Here is an 11983-nt window from a genome sequence, read left to right as displayed (position 1 = left end):
GAAGCTGCTGATTCTTCAGAACTGAACATTCGAGAAAATCGAATGTACTGAGTAATCTAATAGTAATCCACAGTACCTCTCTGTCAGTCAATCAAACCCCTCAATTCTTGAAAACGGCGCCAACTTATAAAATGCATTACTTTATTTATTTATTAATATTAAATTAATAAATTATTTTTAAAAGTAATAAAATATTATTTTTAAAAATAAATAATTTGTAAAGGTAATTGCGAGAATAATAGAGTCAGATACTTTGGCTTGACTCGTTTCAACACTAATGACACAACACATCAATAACTTTGTAGGAGATCATAGGCCAAGTAATTTTTTATAAATTGAAACAGCCACAGGATTACACAATTGAGATGACACAGAGACATATTTGATTTAAATAAAAATAATATATAAAATGATTAAAATATTTATAATAATAATGGTTAATTTGAAAATTATTAAACATCTTATACATTAAACTATAATGTAAAATATATTATGTAATTATATCTATTTTAAAAATAATAAAAAGAATTACACACAAGAAAATAATTTTTATGGTGGTAGTGTTGACAAAACGATGGGGCATGCCAAAAATTGTAAATGTGAATAGTATAGACTACACAAACCTGACATTATGTGATGTGTCGTGCTTCGGTACGAAAGGTCCTATTACAAATGAGCCATACCGACTTAGACACTATATAATTAATTATGTGACAAACAAAAGAATGTGGAATTTTTAATTGAGTATACCTCTTTTGTTCTTTTAGGGTTTTCTTGATTCTATTTTTTTTATAAAATTATAAATATTTTATCCTCCAAAAAAACACATGAATATTGTGACTCTTATAGGAGTGAGTATAAATCAAGTTGTGACTTAAATTGATACAAAATTAAATCAAATTAAACATCAAATACAATAAAAGACATACAATTTTCAGAAAAATACACAATGATTAAAAATGAATAAGATGACTAAAATAAAGTAAAGGTATGTCAAATGTGAGTAGGGTGTTCTCAAGAGAAATAAAGTCTACATTGATTTAGATAAACTATTTTATGTTAAGATTTTAGTCTATTCGTAGCCCTCGCCGGAAAAGTCTGGAAACTAATGTTTTGATTGGAAACGATTGCTTGTTTTTTAGCAATTCAAGTATGTGTACAATATTCTCTCGTACTAACATGTTCAATCTAAGTCATTACACACTTTTCTATTTGTTTCAATCTAAGTTATTACACACTCTTATATTGATTACCTTATCTTTCTAAGCACGATGGTATTTTTCTATATAAAATTTTAATTAAAATATAGATAGAACTTTATAAAATATCACACTTATTTGTCCCGAGCTAATTTTTGTTGATAGAATTCGTGAATTCAAATAAACTCTCACATCTTCTTAATAGAGAGCAATTAAATGTATTTTTCGAAAGGATGTGTATGATGTCCTGAGATAAGTATAGCCAGTTAATTTATATATTTGGTTAGGCGACAATCTCATTTCTTGTAATTTAAAAAAAAATGTATATATTTACTCCTTGTAGCTTTTAGCACATCATCTAAATACTTTCTGGTTGTTTATATCACCGTTTTTATTGGCCATCTTATTTGTCAATTCGATTTTTAATTCATATACAAAATATGTTATAATTGATTTTCACTCCATTTAAAAAAAATTAACTTAAACTACTTATTTAAAACATTTCTACACAACATCAAAGAACTTACATTCTCGCATTTATAATATTCACTTTTTATTGCGAGATAAAACCTTAAAATTTGTGATTTATCTTCTAGTTTGAATTAAAATGATAAAGATATAGCAACTAAACAAAAGAGTAATGATTTTTTTTTAAAAAAAAAAATCAATCCAATACGATATAAATATAGTCGTTTAAGCATGACGATAAAAACAATATAAAAACACGAGTGTTTATCACAAAACATAAACTCTAACAGTAATGAGCTAGACGTCTTCAAAAATATAGTTTTTCCACTAACCGTTTTCATCGATTTTCCAAAAATAAATAAGACCTTGTTCAGTAGAAATTTATTATATAATTTTAACTTAGTCAAATATCATTTGACTTTTTTATTACTAATTAAATAATTAAAATTATAAATTATAATTATAAATATATTTTATTTTATTTTATTTTATCACTATATATTATTACATTATAAGTCTTTTTACTTCAAAAAAAAATTAACATCTTCAAAATTTATACTAAATAAGATTATTAAAATAATTCACAAATTAATTCAATAATCTTATTTCGACATATTCCAGCTAAGGATGATAATGGTTTTGTGGAGTGATATCCCCATCCCGATTTCGTACGGAAATTTTTGTTATATAACATCGGATTCTCCTTGTCCACAAAAATTCATATTATTTTGTAAATTATATAAACAAATTTTTTTCTAAAAATTTACCATGAAAAACTGATAAAACATATAAGTTAGTACATCTTTCGGTTTCCACCATCAAACTGCTTCTATTCAAGAACATAATCATGATTTTCTTGAATCATCTCAAATTCTCTGCACTATTTTGAATTCAAATTAGATGAATCTGCTTGATGAAAATATGGTATAAGTTACAATTATTAAGTAAAATGAAAATGATGATAGTGGGAAAGGTAAAAGAAAGACAGAAAAAGCTGCTGTAATTTATGTAGGAAACAAATCACAAGAGTAGGGGGGGAAAAGACAAAATATGCAGAAGATGCTGATCGATCGATCACGTGACCAAGACAGTCCCTATGTTTGCATGCCGCTCATTCCAACCAAACAAGCAATGACGGATGTTCTCTTCTCCTTGCGCCACATTAATTGAAAACAAATAAGTTATTGAGTTATGTAAAATTACGAAAAAATCCAATATCAAACAAGGTCTTGTTCGGTTATGGGTTTTTTAAAGAATCGAGAGAGAGAAAAATTGAATGATGGGGATGATTTTGAGGATGTAATAATTATTTTTGGTAAAAAGACTGTATTGATATATATATAAATAAAATAAAAAATAATAATTTAAAATAAAAGATATTTTAATATTTTGATTAATGAAATGAGTAATGTGATTGACAAGAAATGATTGATTAGAAAATTTATTTTGTGTTGGTTTTTAAAATAACCCAAAGAAAACAATGATCAAGCTCTAAAAATGTATGAAAGTTAATAGTAACTAATTTTCAGTGTAAATTATAATATTTTTTTACACAACTCTTTAAAAATTATTTAAGTTTTGAGTAGTGTGTTTTAATATATATATATATATATTGGAATATTCACATAAAATACCCAAATCTCATTTATCTTGTCAAAATAAAATAAAACAAACTCTTACCACCTTAATATATTGTGTTCCTGGAAAAGCATGTTTCATTATTGGTTTATTTTCTTATAAGAAGATTCCAGTTATAAAGTACAGTAATTTTTCTTTCTCTCAAAAACCCTAAAGGTCCAAAATTTATAAATAACTTTAAAATAGACCCCATAAGAATATTTAACCGGTTTAGATTAATGAAAGTAGGCCCTGCCCTGAGTTAAAACAGTCTCAGCCCACGCATAGGGAAGCCCAATTCCTAGGAGTGCAAAATCTATCAGAACACAATCTATGTACAATTTTTTCTATTGTTTCATTTTTTTCTTGTATTTTGTAAGGTACACTGTCTTTTCAAACGACAATAAAAGAAAAGTAAAAGGAATTTGTCATATTTGAAAACACGCCATAATCATGACTTGTCTCATTGCATCGATCAATTCATACTCATTCCGTTGTGATTCTTAACACGGAATAAAAAAAAACGATACAATGGTTGAAAATAAACAAGTCAAACTAGAGTTTCGTACTTAGTTTAGGAAAACTTAAATCTAACTAATAAGGTACCGTACCCAACCCATTAAGATTCTTAAAAAAAACACTGATACAAGTTCCAAAAAAACATATAAAGTATAATTTTATCAAACTAAACATACTCTTATAAAGTATAATTTTATCAAACTAAACATACTCTTCTCCCAAAGATCATTAGATTGTCTCCAATGAAGTAGCAAAAACACTAAGGTTGTGGGCCTTGTGGCTGCGGCGGTGGCGGTGGAGGCAGAAAAGGTGCTAGCGGATTAAACATAATTAGATTCTGGTTTGGGACGAGCACCATCGTATGAGCCCATGGTAGACTATTGTTCATTACGGCTCCATTTGATCCCATGTCAAAGGGATTTGGCCCAATAGGAATGTAGGGCTGACCAGGCATTGCCACTTGATTTTGATAAAACATGATTACCTGTTTATGATATAATTATAATTAGTATAATGATAATGATAATGATAATCAATATAAATTCAAAAAAAGATTATTAAAGATAGTACATCTGCCTGATGCCTGAGAGTTTGGGTATATTGAATGACATTGTCTAGCATTGAGGATATGTCAGTCTGAAAAAAAAAATGATGTAATTAAATTATTCGTGATATATTTAAATAAATAGATTATAAATAATTAATCACCTTATTATTGGAGTAGGGTATCATATGATGAAGATATTCTATTTTCCCCCTGATATTCCCTCTTCGCTTCTGCTCAAAACAAATTAAATACATATTCATCTCAATATTATTATTATTTATATAAAATAAAAACATTTTTAATGATTAAACATTTATTATGCTTAAATACCCTTTCAAGAACATTGTGAATTTGAGTAGAATATTTTCTTTTATGTGATTCTCTTGCTCCATCTCCCTCCCGCTGAAATATGAGTTAATTAGATAGATAACATATATTAGGGCTTTAGGGTTAGTTTGATTCATCTTAATTTGTAATATTGATGTAAATTGTAATAAACTATATACTAATGTTATTTAACCCGTCCAATAATCAATTAAAGTTGATTAAGTTAAATATTAAAAGACTCCAAGCCTCAAATAATGAAGTGTGGGACCCAAACCTAAAAAGTAAGAAAAAAAATGTCCAATTATCATAGAATAAATTTTAAATAAATAACTCAAGCGGTGGTTACTCTTATAATTTTCTAAACCTAGTTTTTATTAAAAAATATAAGAACATAAACTTTAACAAGTTTTAGGGTTTAGGATACTTTGTATGAACAGCAAAAGTTAATTAGATTGAGATCTTATCTCAAATAAAAATTTTAATATATAATAAATTGAGTGATTATTAGGTTAAACAATATGTTATTAGGTTGAAATGATTTAAATAATTTCAAACCAAACAAGGTATAAGAAATTTTATGTTGGATTTTTATTAAAACCGGTTTATTAACTGATTATTAACCACGTAGTCATGTAAGCTGATAAATTTTGGGTAAATATTTATTACTCACTTGAACAGTTTGTGCGATTGGAGACTGATAGTGATAGGTTTGCGGCTGGTGGTCGCCGCCAATCGCAGCGTTCAAGACCGTAACTCCTCCGGCTAGGGCAGGTGCGGCGGTGGGTGGCATAATAAAAGAACTAGTAGGGTTGTTGTTGTTGTTGTATAGTGGTTGAACTGGATGATTAATATCAGTTGGGAGATTCAGAAGATCATCATACAACAGGTCAGAGATATCGTAATTCAGAATAATATCATCATCATATTCCACGAATCCTTCATAGTTATCATTCATTTTCTTAAAGAGAGAGAGATTGTATGTGTATGTGTGAGAGAGAGAGAGAGTGAGATGAAGAAACTTGAAGAGAAGTGAGAGAGATGACACTCTTTTAATGGAAGAAGAGAACAGAGATTTATCTTCCTTCTTTTCTAGTTAGATGTGGGTGCCGACTGAATAATTTTTAAGGGCTTGTTTGGAACTACAACGAATTTGGATAATATTTGTCTTAATGAGTTCTGGATTTTCTTTTGTGCTCTATTTATTTATAATGTTTTGATATTTTCTTATAATCTCAAAAGGCAAGTTGTATTTGGGTTTTTTAAAAATTTAAACAAAATTAATTTTCTAATCAATTACTTTTAATTTTCAACGAACATATCACTATTTCATTAATTAAAATACAATATATTATAAATTATCATTTAAGAATTGTTCGAATTGGGGTTTTAAAAAATTTAAAGTGATAAAAAATAATAATTAATAATGATTTTGAGGAAGTTATAATTATTTTTGATAAAAAGACTTAAAAGGTATTAATATATATATGAATAAAATAAAAATTAATAATTTAAAATATAGGGTATTTTAGTATTTTAGTTAATAAAATTAGTGATGTGATTGTTGAGGGGTGATTTCTTTTTAATTATATATTATATTAATAAAATTAAGTAAAAATAATGTATATATATATTATTTTAATATTTCTGTAATATATTTTATTTAATATATATATTATTAATTTGAATTATATATATTTATATTTATAAAATAGAGTAATTAGTGGATTAGTATAAAAGATGTGTAATTAAAAGGATAATTAATGATTTAGAGAGAGAAATGTGGGTAGTTTATGAAAGTGAATGAAAAGATGGATAGTTTAGGAAAAATTGTTTAAAAGGTGGGTAGAACAGGAATTGATTCAAGTCTTTTTATCAAAAATAATAACCACCTCTTCAAAATCATCCACTATCATTATTTTTTTCTCCCTATAGGTTTTTAAAAAATTCTAATCCAAACAAAGCCTAAGTTATTCAAATAAAAAAAAAAAAACTGAATACCAAACAAGACTGGACCCTACCCAAATTTTCGTCTCTTCAAACCTGCAAGTGCCAAAGGAGACCAAAAAAATCATGTTCACAAACCTAGGTAATAATGTGTTTGTTCTATCATCAACATGTCAAACATATTGATTAAGGGCATTTTTTATGTTGGTAATTGAGTTTTTTTTTTTATTGACTTTTGAAAAAATAAATTATTGGACGAATAAAATGAGTTAGTTATAAAATGAATTAGGCCTAAAGATAATAATTTGAAACTTATGTAATCGAACTGAATTATTTCGTTTGGAACGTTTGTCTCCAGTTTGATCGGTAGTTGATCGGGGATAGAACATGAATGATATTTATGTTCCCGTCCCGACCCGCTCGATTTCACTCCGATTTTGCCCAAACATTATAAACACAATTATATATATAAAATCACTCATATATTTATTTATTTATATTTTATAAGAGTGGTAAGTTTATTTTCTATATAATAATAAAAAATTTAAATATAAAAATTCATTTAAATAATTTTATTATATAATTTTTTATTTTTTAAAAAAATATGATATAAAAATGTTCCGTGGGATCCCGAAGTAAAAACTGGACGGGATGATAAATGTATTCACCGCTCCGAGCCACCGCACTCTCGTCTCATCAATCACATTACTTAATTCATTAATCAAAATATTAAAATACATTTTATTTTCAATTATTATATTTTATTTTCTTTATATATCAATATTTTTAAATCTTTTTATAAAAAAATAATATTATTTTCTTAAAATTATCACTCATTATTCCATTTTTTTTACCTATACTGATTTTTAAATAACCCACCTCCTAATAATATTGTTATGGTCATCTTTCCAATCAACAAATATATAATGATTAATAAAAAGGAACAAATTTAATATCAGAATAATATTGTTTAAAAAATAAAATATAATACTGTCGTGTGTGCATGTATAATGTCTCTTTCCGAAGCTTCTGATTCTTAAAAACTGAACATTCGAAAATCAAATGTACAGAGCAATCTGAAAGGAAACAAGTCCGTATCCATGTCAGTCAATCAAACCCCTCAACGATCGAAAGTGGCGCCTCCATATAAAAATGCTTTATCATACACTATATATATATATATATATATATATATATATATATATATATATATATATATATATATATATATATATATATATATATATATATATATATATATATATATAGAAGATGCATTACTATTAAATAAATATATATATTTAAAATATATTTTATTATTTTAATTAATGAATTAAATATTATAATAAATTATAATGAGAATGAAATAATGTTTTATTTTAATAAATGAGTCAGGTTTTAAAGATGTATGAATTATTTGAATTTTATGTGAGTTTTTCCAAATAACATTTTTTTTATTAAATTAGAAAAAAAAAACATAATTTTTAAATTTTATTTTAGAAAAAAACTCACTTATTATACATATAATACTTACAACTAGCTTATTTATACGTTAAATAATAAAAGATCATTTAAATATACCTAATATCAAAATATAGCTCATATAGCCTCGGTTAGTAAAGAATATAGTTAATTTTTATTTTTTTATTTATATATTTATTAATTAAATATTAATATATTTTCATTCTCCTTCATTTTTATTAATTAAATCTTTTAAATTTTTTATTATTTTTTATTAGTTTCTCTTTATATTATTTCATCTTTATTTTTTTTTATTAACTTTTTTTTTATTTTAATTCATATGTTTAAAGAAATTTTAACAATTTTTTTTATGAATTTTGTTATACTGTGAAATTTTTTTTTTCTTATTTAATTTTTGATTCATGTTATAGTAGTAGTAAGAAATATTATTTTGTCTAATATTTGGTTATTATTTTTTGTTGTTTGATAAATGAGTTGCTATTATTATTATTATTATTATTCAATTCTTGATTATTAGTTAATTTATTTTTGTGTCGAAAGATTTTTATTGTTAAATGGATCCTTCATTATTTTAATCATTTAATCCAAACAATTTTAAAATACTTAATAATGTTAATATAAGAAAAAATATATATATATATATATATATAAAAGATCAAATTAAAATAATTAATAATAAATACTCATATAAGAATAATAAAAATTTTATGATAAAAAATAAAGAAAATCATCAATTAATAAAAAAGAAGGAGAGAAAAAATATATTAATATTTAATTAATAATATATAAATAAAAAAATAAAAAATAACTATGATTTATATTACGTGGCCTTTATAATTAAAAAATTATTAGTGACATGTACTTTTAAATATCACATATTTTTTTAAATAAATGTCAATTAATTAGAAACAAAAAATGAAAAAAAACCTATATCCATCCCAAACTCAAATAAAACTTCATCCTTTGCACCCTAGTTTAACTCCCTTACCATTCATATTGCGACGCTCAACTGCCCTTACCATACCCTAACTCTCTTCCTTTTCACATCATGGTGAAATGAAGTTGAGTCGGGCTTCGGGCATTTAGAATTATGTGTCACTATTAATTTCACATCATTATGTGACAAAAAAACTTATCATTTGTGTCTTATCATCTCGTTTGAATTGAATAATAAAGATATAACAACTAAATAAAAAATATTATTTTGTTAGGTTGATTTTTTCTTAATAATTTCAACTTATTCAAATATTATTTCTTTTCACTCGGGTTTACATAACCCAATTCATTAATTAAAATATTTTTTATTTATTTTTTTTAAATTTATTTTATCATTATATATTATTAGTCGAAATAATAAATTAGGGCTCCTTATTGAGCTAATTGTAATTTGGGATCTCTTCTTTTGAACTTTACAATTTGGGGCTCCTTATTGAGTTTAATTGTAATTAGAGACATCTTCTTTTGAACCTCACAATTTGGAGCTCCTTATTGAGTCCAATTGTGATTTGAGACCTCTTATTTTAAACCTTACAATTTAAAACTCTACATTGTCACGTTTATACAAAATGGAGTTTTGACTTAATGGACATAGACGTCCGTAAAAAAATGTATTACGTGACCTTTATCATTAAAAAAAATTAATAGTGACATTTACTTTTAAATATCACATAATTTTTTAATTAAATGTCAATTCATTAGAAACAAAAAAATGAAAAAAAAAAACCTATATCCATCCCAAACTCAAATTAAACTTCATCCTTTGCACCCTAGTTTGACTCCCTTACTATTCATATTGCGACGCTTAACTGTCCTTACCATACCCTAACTCTCTTACTTTTCACATCATGGTAAAATGAAGTTGAGTCGGGCTCCGGGCATTTAGAATTATGTATCACTGTTGATTTCACATATCACTGTGTGACAAAAACCTTACCATTTGTGTCTTATCATCTGGTTTGAATTGAATAATAAATATATAACAACTAAATAAAAAATATAATTTTTTTGTTTGATTTTCTCTTAATAATTTCAACTTATTCAAATATTATTTCTTTTCACTCTGGTTTACACAAAACACAGTTCATTAATTAAAATATTTTTTATTTATTAATTTTTAAATTTATTTTATAATTATATATTATGTCGAAATAATAAATTAGGGCTCCTTGTTGAACTAATTGTAATTTGAGACCTCTGCTTTTGAACTTTACAATTTGGGGATCCTTATTGAGCTTAATTGTAATTTGAGATCTCTTCTTTTAAACCTCACAATTTGGAACTCCTTATTGAAGCCAATTGTGATTTGAGATCTCTTATTTTAAACCTTACAATTTAGAACTCCGCATTGTCACGTTTGTACAAAATGGGGTTTTGACTTAATGGACATAGACGTTCGTAAAAGAAATGTATTACGTGGCCTTTCTAATTAAAAAATTAATAGTGATATTTACTTTTAAATGTCATATATTTTTTTTAAATAAATGTCAATTCATTAAAAACAAAAAATAAAAAAAATAAAAACTATATCCATCCCAAACTCAAATTAAACTTCTCTTGCACCCTAGTTTGACTCTCTTGTCATTCATATCGCGACGCTCAACTGCCCTTACCATACTCTAACTCTCCTCCTTTTCACATCACGATGAAATGAAATTGAGTTGGGCTTCGGGCAATTAAAATTATGTGTCACTTTTAATTTTTAATTATAAAAGACACATATATAATATTTATTTTGACGAACGTCCGTTATGGAAAAATCTCATTTTGTACAAACTTGAAAATATGGAGCCTCAAATTGTGAGACTCGAAAGAAGAGGTCTCGAATTATAATTTGAGATATAAAGAGCCATAAATTATAATGTTCAAAAGAAAAGATTCTAAACTGCAATTGATCTCCATTAAGAAGCGAGTTTTAAAAAAAATGTCCCAAATTAAACTAGCCAAGATAAAAAGCCCAATTTATTATTTTGGGCCATATATTATTACATTTTAAGTACTTCTATCCAAAAATCAACTTTTTCTTTTAAATTTATATCAAGCAAGATTATTAAAATAAAACATAAATTATTTCAATAACTTTATTCCATCTTGTTCCACATAAGGATGACAATTAGCTGTTCAGATCCCCTTCCCGATCAACCCGATTCCCTTGAGTCAAGATGAAGAAATCCGCATCCAATTAGTTCTGCTTTGTTTTTTTTTAATTGGCATGCATAGTTCCATCATAAAAAAAGAAGCCAACTCATCTATTCCTAAACAAGAAAGATAAAGAACTAATTAGAGAATTGATTAACAATCAGTTCTTTGATTAGAAAGCTTTAATAAATAATTCATTTTATTTTCTTGATATTTTCATTATTTAATTTACCTCAACCAAGGCCGGCCCTGGGGTAAGTCCGGCAAGCCTTCGGGCTAGGACAGCCCACTCCCCAGGGCAGACCATTTGTTAAAATATCAAATTATTTAGTTAAATTTATTGTAATTTTAAACATAAATGGTTATAGCTGGGTAGTACTACCCAAGATAAAAATTTAGAGTTTCAACATGATTATGGGTTCAAATTTCATTAAAAGTAAATTATTTTTTTATCAATTTTTAAAACTAGACCTAGTGCAACAAAAAAGTATATCGATTTTTTTTTACCGGGTTGGGGCAGGGCTCTGACCTCAACTAAGCCGAATAAATATATTTGTTAACAACAATTTTTTAGATACACATTTAATTTGATATTATAAAATGGTTAGTCCTTTATATTCTACAAAGGTGGAGAAAACATATAAGTTAGTACATCTTTCGGTTTCCACCATCAAACTGCTTCTATTCAAGAACATAATCATGATTTTCTTGAATCATTTCAAATTCTCTGCACTATTCTGAATTC

This window comes from Impatiens glandulifera, chromosome 4, assembly GCF_907164915.1.
Source record: "Impatiens glandulifera chromosome 4, dImpGla2.1, whole genome shotgun sequence".
Lineage (NCBI taxonomy): Eukaryota > Viridiplantae > Streptophyta > Magnoliopsida > Ericales > Balsaminaceae > Impatiens > Impatiens glandulifera.
This window is presented reverse-complemented; position numbering follows the sequence as displayed.